Source organism: Mya arenaria, chromosome 17 (genome assembly GCF_026914265.1).
Source record: "Mya arenaria isolate MELC-2E11 chromosome 17, ASM2691426v1".
Lineage (NCBI taxonomy): Eukaryota > Metazoa > Mollusca > Bivalvia > Myida > Myidae > Mya > Mya arenaria.
Window position 1 is genome coordinate 30,681,522 of NC_069138.1, and position 10,653 is coordinate 30,692,174.

Sequence of the window (10,653 nt, forward strand, 5' to 3'; positions counted from 1 at the left end):
GAAGTCAGCCCAATTCAAAGACGTCTTTGTTTTGGTCTTCGACATAAACTTGTGTTTTGAGGCGATTCTTTTATTTAGTTCTGTCGCCATTTGTGCAGAAATGGATAACGTATGCACAGATTATCTATTGTTAAGCTAGTTTGCTACTAATATTAATTTGATTCGTCAAAACCAAAATAGATATTGACAAATCATTAATTGTTTTGGCCAACTTTATTCAACCCAAAGACTTAACCGGTGATATATAATTGCCTAATGTTAGTTGAGCGCTTATCCCATGTCTTATTATTAGAGTATTATTTTTTGTTTAATGACAGATAATATTATTCTGAATTAGTCTGTGTTTGCATTTATGAAAACGTGTAAGAATCAAACATAGTTAACAAGAACCGTAAAATTAATTGAGGATTTTAAGAAACGCCGAGGAAATTTCACAATATATTTTCGAAGGAGGTCAATTAATTTTTGAAAATTTGGTGCGTGAAATTGTAATTGTTATAAAACCTAGATTAACATGAAAAACCGTGATGTTATACAAAAACGTATAAGGTTTTGAGATATAAACTTAGATAAAATGTTGTTACATATAATAAATTCCATCTCATCGATAAACTCATTGCTAGTAATGTTTGTAGATGTGAGGCTAAACGACCAATGGATTTATGAATGTTTTTAATATATGTGACGCGTCATGAGACTTTTGGCCCGAAACCGATAGCCTCGATATCGAGAAAAACGTGCGCAAAGTTGAAGAGTAAAAAATAAGAAAGTAACGCAGTTTTTATCGTTATAACAACCATTAAACAATTTGTCACCCTAGATTGTTCAGTCAAATATAGTCTTTAAAATGTAATGTTCATAGAAATAGTGTTTTTTAACCACTTTCTTTCGTATTGTTTATTACTTTTGGTGTTATCTCCCGTAGTTGTCATGAGCTATTTTTTAACCCAAATTTGAGGATGTAGGTCAAGCTGAACCAAAGGCATTTTCCATCAAATTAGGAATTTGTTGGTAAGTAGAATTATTTTCATTGTTTAAGCATATAATTTAACAAATGTGTATATCTTTAATGTAATGCAATATGTTCTAAATTCGGTCAAATGGATGGAAATTGATCGCAGGAAAAGAAAGCGGAAGTGAAATTTGACAGTCTGACATTGAAAATGTAAACAGATCAAAATCTAGCAGATATTCACTTTTTGCATACTTATGATGACTGAAAAAGGACATAATCAATTTTTCATCATCTTACCGCGGCCAACTATCAACACAAGTATTGATGGATTTTACGAATTAATTTTGAATTGCATTTTAACTTTCTTTTTAGCTATGTTGATGAATTTAAAGTTGTAGATAAACTTTTTTTTTGCAATGTTGATTCATGTGCATAACAAACCATCTCATGAGGTTCAGGTACATTGAAAAAAAAAATGTTATGATGAAGATGATCATGATGATTATGAAAATAAAAGACTAATGCAGATGGGGGAAATGTTTATCTAGAATTAGAGCACAATACTCTAAAAGCCAGGACCAATATTAATGACTGTAGCTGCAAGCTGCTTTTTGAGTATGCATGACATTCAGACTAACAGGAAATTTCTTTGGCATGCATTTTTGTGTACATGTTGATCTGCCGGGTCATCACCCCAACTATAAACATTTAATGATTTGTATTTCTGTTAATACATATCTTTAGAACATTATGATCAAATGTGAATTTCAGGTCAAGCACCTGCTGTACATAGAACAACAATCCATTACAGCTTTGACTATGCCAAGCAGGTCTTCTACCCATACTAGGCACAGCAAGAGTGCCCTGCTTTGAAGTGTTCTGTAAATCATATGGTAAATTTTATTTACAAATTGAGTGGTTAATACAGTTTTGCCATTTGACTAAATTATTATTGGGGAAATGGAAAACCTTTATATTTTGTAAATTCACTGAAAAAACAGAGAAGCGCTCACATTTGCTCTGCGGCGCTCTTGTTTAAATATTTTATATCACCTTTATTCAAAGTTCTTACTTGAACATAAAATTATAGTTTAAATATATATATATATATATATATATATATATATATATATATATATATATATATATATTTATATATATATATATATATATATATATATATATACACACATCTTTTCTATTTCAAAGTGTGTTTTTTCAGGTTCACAGAAATCTCAGTGATGGAGGGTTTAGCTGTTATGTGGCCAATGGTGTGGTACCTCATTTTCAACAACATCCATATAGAGAAGACTCTGCATACCTGCACATTGACAACTATGTTGGGTGGAATAAAAACAATGCAGTCATTGGGTATGATTGACAAAAGCAGTGTTGAAGTACATCACCTATGCACTGCATATTGACACATGAGAACATTAGAATAACAAAACAATGTAAAATTTATTATTTTTTCAATACAAGTAATCAGAAATCTCAAAATATTCATGAGTCTTATAAAAATAGTTGGGCTTAAATCTGTTCTCTTACTTCTCTAAATGTCATGGATTGAAGGCAATCAGTTCAATAAATTGTATGTAATTCTATGTTTAAGGGTCTGATGTATTCTGAAGGGAGAGAAACAGCATTTACTTAAATGAATGCAGGTGACATAAAGTTCAGTGCTGTGTGAGATTTGGTCTGTGGAAGGTAAGTTGTAAGCATGTTGCTTTTTTTGTTTTGTTTTTAATTTTGGTGCTTTAAATGTTGATTTAAAGCCAAATTAAAGGATTTTGTGTATACAAATATTGACTTTTGGTACTTTATTTAAACACTGAAGTTGGTTATAATACCTTATTATGTAAAAGAAAGCTTATGTAAAAACAATAGGTATTATATCATAATATAAACAACATGTTTATTTATTCAGACCAAATGGAGGCAGCACACATCCTTTGTGGATTGATGACCTTGGCAAACTGGTTATATTCTTTGACTGGTTGGAGTACACCAAGTGACCCCTGAAGTCCATTCCAAACTTAAGGAAATATCATCACTTCAGGTATAACAAAAGTATTATAGACAGTATCACTGCATGTGTATGTATATCTATGAACATAAGTCAAAAACAATCTTAGATATTTTGTCCATTTTATTCAGATGTGAGTTTTGATGTTCAAATTAATTTGCATAATTTATTCCAAACACTAAGTAATGTACATATATGAACATTATTTTGCAGAACTTCAGCTGACCACCCAGTGAGTGAATTCATGAGAGAGCATGCCAAGGACAGTGAGATTGAAGTTAAAATTGACAAGCCCACAACAATGGCTTTTCCATTGAGAGTACCCTGAACACATCCAACTAAAAGGACTTCATGGAAAAAGGCTCTGATCCCTTAAATAAGTGAAAAAGCTAATATACTGATATGTGATCTTTATAAACTAAATATAAGATTTGAGAATGAGCCTGTTACTGAGCTGATGAAAGCGTGTATCAATTCTTTATTGACAATTATTTATTCAATAGAAACATGTTCATGTGATATGAAGCTACCAGTGATTTTGAGTGAAAAAACTGTGGTTTTAGCAAATGATTGATAGAAGGGTGCTACACCCTGTCTTTTGACGGTAGAGCCCCTCTGCCATAATGGAGACCAATATATGATTATTATTAATACAAACTTAAAACAATCTGGCAGTTGAAGCCTATAAATGCTTGAATTGAAGACATTTATAGTATTGTTTGTCAATATTAGTTACTTCACAGCCTGATAAAATGTACCTTAGCAACCTTTCAGATTTTCTTCAATATCTTTATTTTTAAAACCTTCATGAACCCTATAAACATTTTCAGCTTTAACTTTTACCTATGAATAAGCATCGAAAATATAATTTGTCATGTACTATGTGACCAATTGCATACCTCTTGAAACTACATAATGACGTGTACATGCTAAGTAGTTAGCATGGTAAATAAATTGTTTTCATTTTTGTAAAATGTAAATGTGCCCATTTATTAACTGATCTAATTTTACAATAGTGTAAATTGTGTAGGATTGTTATGTTTATTTAATTAAGAGTACATATACTACCATTTCATGTTTTATGAGCAATGAATGACTATACAAAAAATCACATTTGAGGTAAATTGGTAAAGTTGGTGTGATTATAATCATGTTTGTGGCCTGTTGCCATGGTAACCAGAATAAAAAACGAACCCTTAAATACCATTCAAATAAGATAAATTATAGTAAATTACAGGGGTAACATACTTTAACTTCTAGATATACATTGGTTTGTATTAGGTGCAAGTTCCAACCTAATGTCAATTTATTGTGAAAAATTGCCAATAAACCATGGTACTTGGCGAACAGTTTTTGTTTATTCGGATTTTTTTTTGAATGCCAAATACAAACACCATGTACAGTAAGGTTTGAGTATATCAATTAACAAATCAATTATTATTGAATGCTTCATATGGCATTTATTGTATATTTAAATGCAAATTTAACCCCAAAACGCCTTTTTCAATAATGGTTGCCATGGTAACCAATTAATTTTCATTTATTTTCTCAATAATAATTGAGATTGGTTTTGAAAATTTATTGTTGTCGTTATAATGTGGCAATTGTGTATATTGTAGTGATGAATATTCATAGCATCTGTGAATACAAATGTTTCAATAAATTCTTGAACTATACCGAATTTCCAGCTGTTTCTTAACCAAGTGCCCTTCTAGTTTTTGTCATAGTTTCGTTAAAAATAGGAATTTTTGAATTTTCTTTTCAGTATTTTTATTCTAAAGAATAGTACAGTCAGAAATTACTCATATCTCATTTTCGCCCAAAAAGTGGTTTCGGGCCAAAAATCCCGTGACTGGTCACATATATACAACAATACTAGACTTACAAAACTGCTACAAAAAATCACTCCCGTTTTTTTTAAAAAAAACAACAACCCCAGAGCGTTGACGAAATGAGAAATAGTTTTTCTTACCGCATATTTGCCGAATGTAAATAACCAGGTAACCACTGCTAACAGGATCGAGTCTGTGATGAAAATGGAAAGAACGTTGACTTTTATAATCCCTTGCCTGAATTATAATATGATCAATCTTAATGACCATTTGTCAATAAGTGAAAGAAGCAATATATTCAGGTCACAATTAGGTCACGCTCTTTCCATACTACGTCACATGTCCACATTCAGTGCTAAAATGTACACAATAGTATGTGTCCTTTATGTCTTGTGGTTGTCATGTGGAACGAAATAATCATAAACCAGCAAAAAAAACATTTTAAAGAAATATGTGTCTTTTAAAGAATCATATCTTAGAAGTATTATTGATTTTTGGCGTTATTGTCTTGCTTGGTCGCACAAACCAAAAAAGAACAAGATAGGGTTCAAGGGCATCAACACATCTTTATAATTACATGTTTGAGTCACCACCTTTGAAAGGTCAACGTAGCATTTAAATGAAAAATGATGTTCCAGCATCACAATGATTAATCGCACGTTAATGGCTTACGCTGGACAACTAGCCCCATTAGCGGCCCTTTGATCCTCGACTTGAAATGAATAAAATGATAGAATACTAAACAAAATATCGAGGGAATGCATAATTATAAAATTAATTAAATTTTGATGTTTTATCTTAATAACATGTCATGTCATTTAAGGTCACTGAACTCTATACACGAAGATGCCTTACATTATACCTTAGCAGTGCAAAGTTCCGAATTGTCTATACAGCTGTTTAGTATATCTGTTGTAACAAATGCTACCATGACTATACAATGCGCAAAATTGGATTCACGTTTTCAGATGTCTATAAAATAAAACAAATGTCGATAGCTGAAATACCATGGCATATGTACGTGTTTAAGGGAGTTGTTTATTCAATAGGTATGAAATTATCGAAGGCGTATGAAACAAATAAATGGTAAGATGAGATATACCTACAATGCTGCGACAGACAAGCAAGTATGGACAAATGAGGAAATATTAATAAATTAAATGGTATAAAATAGTTAACACAGTGGTTTTCTATCTTCAGGACATAATCGACAGTTTGTGTAATATCTGCGATTATTTGCGATTATGCATGTAATGTAAAAAGATTGTTTTAAAACACAATAGCACAAAAATACTCTCTGAAACATTGGAAATGTCCGTCCAACACATTTGCGACGCATTTGAATGAGACCAATGGGAGTATTATGCCTGGAATATGGTTATAACCTTGAAATTGTCGTGTTACAAAAGTAAAGTATATGTGTAACGAGGGACGGAGAAGAAGAATATTAATATATTCAGCTGAAGCCGTATACACATAACCGGTCCCATTAAAATTGGCTTTACAGTTAAAGTGCAAACATTGTTTTACACCATCAAATGGCATAATATACCGTACTTTAACATTACATAACATGAATTACAGATACACTCTAACGTTTAAAAAGCAGGACCACAACTTATACAATTATTGTAATTTACCGACAAGGATGATTGAAAATCGAAAACAATTGTTCCGATGAAGGGTAGCGTGCTTAATTTGAAAGAAAGGTGCAGAAAAAACGGTATTTGTTCCCTTTTAAGATGGTGTACTTTCACAACATCCGCAATCTAAATGAATCGCATTCATTAATCGCATTCATTAATATCATTCTTTTCCGCAAAAAACATATATATCGTGTAATCGTCATGCAATCGCATTTTTTTCAGTTAAACGAGTACTCTAGTCCCGGAGAGGAACTTAATAAGCTATGCTTTGTGTCCGAATCCATTTTAATATTGTATACAACTTGTGTGTATGTGTATAATCTGTGTAGTTTGTCTGCATATGTTGAATAATTGAATGCTGAATAAAATATGTTTAAATAAATCGCATTCGGGCGTGTCCGAAGGAGTCACCAGTTCACGCTCACTTCTCGCTGTCTTGCAGTTCGTCAGTAAAGCAAGATGTTTAAATGATGAACTTGACTTTATTCATAATCTTGATTTATCCGTTTTGATTTAACCGCTATCTCATAAGTATTTAAGATTAGGTCAAGGGCTTTTACGATATCACACAAACGCTTTTAAGGAGACGATATATGATCTCCGTAAATCCTTGTAATGACACTCTTCTTCAAAATCAATATATAAACCTGTTTAACAAACATACATTTTGACTGATAAACCTTTAACTACTTACTGAATTATACATTTATGAAAAATATTAATTACTGATAACTAGATTGTAACCGTGTATTTAATAACAGAAATAGCAAAAATATTCAAATATTCAATGATTGGTGGATGCTTAAAGATTTACTGTGGTCTACTGTAGTCTAATAAAGTTGTTTTCGACATTTATTCATCCTTTTTGGAGTATTAAAAAATATTATCAAATGTGGTAAAACTTATTTGGGATTAAGAGTACATCTTTAAGAATCCACCAGTCATTGAATTTGTGTGCGTATCCAGCTAAAACAACACTGAACATTACGATCTTGTTATCAGTAATTGATATCATTATTATGAAAGTAGTTTAAAGTCTATCACTCAAAATTTAGGTTTGTTTCATTGATTATAAATATGAGAATCACTATAGCTTCTACTTTTACAACATAAATAGAACATAAATAGCCAAAAACATTTTACAAACTGCATGTTTGTTTTACAGAGATAGCTAAAGTGAAATAAAATCTACAGGATTTCAAATTCATGACAATCATCTTTTCTTATTATCATACAAGAACATATCATCTTACCAATACTTCATTGATTTTTCTTGTTATAAATACGTTCTTAGATTGACTATAATTGAGAAAGATTTACTTAACATAAGATTATTAAACGTTTGTTATGTTGTTTCTGACTTGAAAATGGACAAACAAGGAGATCATTGTTTCGTTTTCTATCGTGTTTGATAAACATTTTTAGGCAGATTATTAACAATACATATAGCCATTATGTTCACAATATACATATATTAAACTTTATACATTTACAAGAGGACAAGAAATGAAAACGAAAATCACAATATATAGATCAGAGAGAATGCATTGTTTACAAAATTACAAAATAAAAATATTTGTAATTATAGAAAATTATAAGTTTAAATGTAATAAGTATGTGGTAGTGAGAGGACAGTGTGTTTAAATGTTTCTTGTGTGGGTGTGCATATCTTAATCTATTTATAATAGTAATAGAAAACATTTCTTAATTGGAAAGCACAATGAATAAACATGGCTAAAATTTTATTTGATTTAACAATACATATATACATTATGTTCACAATATACATATATCAAAATTTATACATTCACAAGTGGGCAAGAAATGAAAACAACAATATCACCATAACGTGTTCATAGTCTGCCTAAGACCTGCCGTAGACTCAATATACACATGAAATGTACTAGCCCATCAGTTTATTCTAGTATCAATTACTTCTGTGAGCAATTTACCTAATGAACTAAGCAATATAATACCTTTGTATTTAATTAAAGGTATTATCTTCGTCGCATTTTTATGTAAAGGAGTAATTAAGCCATTAGGTCATGTCTCAAGAAAATATTAAATGTGAAACAACAATCAAATCTTTTACTACGTATACCATATTAAACAAAACACATTTAGCAAATAATCAGGCTCAATTGTTTTGCCACTATTTATTTGCTTACAAGCTTTCCAAATATCATTTGGTGTAAATGGATCATACAAAACCAATATTCAACTCTCCAATTAAGTGTCTATCATGAAAATACAAAACATCGATTTGGAAGATAAGTTATGGATTTTAAATACTTTTTTTATAAAAGCATTATGATAAAACGTTATGATGTTTTCTTGATTCGATCAAATATTTTGCTTTATTAATTTGATACTTATATATTTTGTGTAGCTTTATCTTATACGTGTCAGATGTTCAACTGTTTATTGGTTTCTTTTGTATGGCCATATGTGTATATATAATTTTGTGTGTAACTTTCCAAAGTTGTTTATATGTTTGAGCGGTCCGGTCTATAGACATGTCCATAAATCGGTCCGATAACTATCCGACAAAAGTGTATAACCAGTGTATTAAATATAAACCAGAACAAAATAGTCAATGAATGTTTATACGAAAAACTAAAGCATAATTTCAATATATAATGATTACTTTTAAACGGATTAGAAACCCAAGTCCAGCACCAGACGTTATCTTCAACATATTGGAAAGATATCAAAAACGATATAGGACATATATTGATTTGCTCATCGGACACCAGTCGAGCTTATATGGACAAATACCGGACAGCAAGACAATTGATAATTGGTCACATCTCGTTCTAGATATCGATGAAATTAAATATGTAAATGACATTTATCCGATATCGGCTCGATATAATTTTGATGACTGGCTAATTGTTGATTTTTATAGGTGAATTTTATCAATATTATGCCGGGCGCAGATATATAAACAAAATGTTTAATAGTTTGCCATTTCTTGTATTTTTCCAAACGTTCAGAATTAATCTCCAAGAAAGAAAGGGCCGAAAATAGTGATTCTAAAGAAGGCGATAATATGGCTTTCGCAAATATTTGCAGCTTGCAGTGTGTAGCTTAAAAAAATAATTAGGTTGATTCTGTATATTGTTGAAGTGTATATACCAATCGTTATTGTTATAATTGTATCTCGTGCTATATAACTTAATTAACAGAAAAAAACATAACTGGGTTAACTTATCAAAATGAATATCTGGCGATACCTGATTTCAATTTGCGGTCCTTAATTGTGTCGTTGTCCGGTTAGCGCAGTGGATAGCGCACTCGCTTTTTACATAGGTCTCGATTCCTGGCTTGGTTTGGATACAAATCACTAAGCTGGACAAATGGGTTTGCTCCGGGTTTTCCGGTTTCCCTAAACAACTCAAGACCACATTCTCGCGCAACATCAACTACGAGAGTGACTAGTAATAGTTAAAGTAACTTTCTTTACAAACGTTGTTAAATATTTATGTTTAAACTAAATTAAGTTGGCCTGAGTACTGAATACAGATGGACTTGTTATAAATTAAGACAAAGTAACCTTTGATTAATGTAAAAAAGTCAATCATCTTCTTAGGTAATGAATTTCAAGTCATGCTAATCTAGAGCAATGTGTAATCAATGCTTACTAAGCGGTTTCATTCTTATTGATAAATGTGTTGGAATTTCAGGTTAGCCATCCATCAATAATTCAAAAACTGTTAACGCTACTTTTTAAAGTTAATTTTGTTTAAGTTTGAAAAGTTTAAAACATTTCATCGAAAGTTCATTTGATATAGGCATTATGAAACTTACATCCTTGCGATATATAATTTCATTATATTTACAGCTCAATTTCCATTCCTTAAAAGAGCTGTCTTTCGGAATATTTTCCGATGAACGCAACATCTACGAAAATGCTCGGATCGCGAATTATTGCATATTCATACACATGTTAAATAAAATTAGTTTAATTTGTTATGGCTTGTTTTGTGTCTGCAGATCCCGAAAAAAAACTAAATTAACATGTCATTATATGTTGTATGTAATATTGTCATTAGTGTTTCATGTGATTGATTTTTCCCCGCGTTATTGTCACATCATTTTATAATATCTGATTTTGGTTACGGTCGGGCCGTTCGTTTAACAGAATATGTGAGAAAGAATTTCTATAAGGTTTTCTTAAATTAGAATAAACAA

At 30.9% G+C, this 10,653-nt stretch overlaps 1 long non-coding RNA gene across 1 annotated transcript; it reads left to right on the top strand.

The window, feature by feature from the left end:
* The first annotated feature begins 760 nt into the window (after positions 1–760).
* On the top strand, positions 761–3,648 carry LOC128223037 (uncharacterized). The gene is made up of 6 exons (XR_008259276.1): positions 761–1,011; positions 1,727–1,848; positions 2,178–2,326; positions 2,568–2,662; positions 2,883–3,014; positions 3,195–3,648. It is a non-coding gene; the product is annotated as an uncharacterized LOC128223037 (long non-coding RNA).
* The last annotated feature ends 7,005 nt before the right edge of the window (positions 3,649–10,653 follow it).